A 659-nucleotide genomic window follows, 5' to 3' on the forward strand; every position below is an offset into this window, starting at 1 on the left:
CGATGCTGCTTAACTTCGGTGATCGTACGGGAACCGGTGTGACCAGCACGCTATGGCCGTTGGCTTTTATTATTATTATTATTATTATTATTATTATTATTATTATTATTATTATTATTGTGAGTTTTTCGATTGGTTGAGTGATAGTAAAGGTGAGGGCAGTGGTAAAATTATTATTGTTATTACGTCCAATTTAAATCAAGATAATAATAATAATAATAATAACTAACAATAACAACAACATTTTCGTACACGCAAGTATTTTTTTTTTAATGACACGATTTTTTCCACACGTGGAAAAAGAAAGAAAGAAAGAAAATAATCAAAATTTACGTGTTTTATAGTTTTTTCCCTCCCTTTGCAAATGAAACCTTTTCTTTCGTTTGATTAGTTTTTAACCTTTTCCTTCCTTCCTCCCCTCCCCTCATCTTATACTTTCATTTCCGCTCTGTCACTTCGTCCGTTATTTTTTCCTTCCGTTTCCTTTTTTTTTTTTTTTTTTTTCGTTCGTTCGTGAGAATCTATTCCGAATATCGAAAAACCGATGAAGAAACAATTTATTTATTTATTTATTTTTAAACGGGTTCAAAAAAAAAAAAAAAAACAAAAAGGCAGACAAAGAAAATTCAAACACAAACAAACAAACAAACAAACAAAAC

Source organism: Pediculus humanus, genomic scaffold (assembly GCF_000006295.1).
Source record: "Pediculus humanus corporis 1103172108212 genomic scaffold, whole genome shotgun sequence".
Taxonomy (NCBI): Eukaryota; Metazoa; Arthropoda; class Insecta; order Psocodea; family Pediculidae; genus Pediculus; species Pediculus humanus.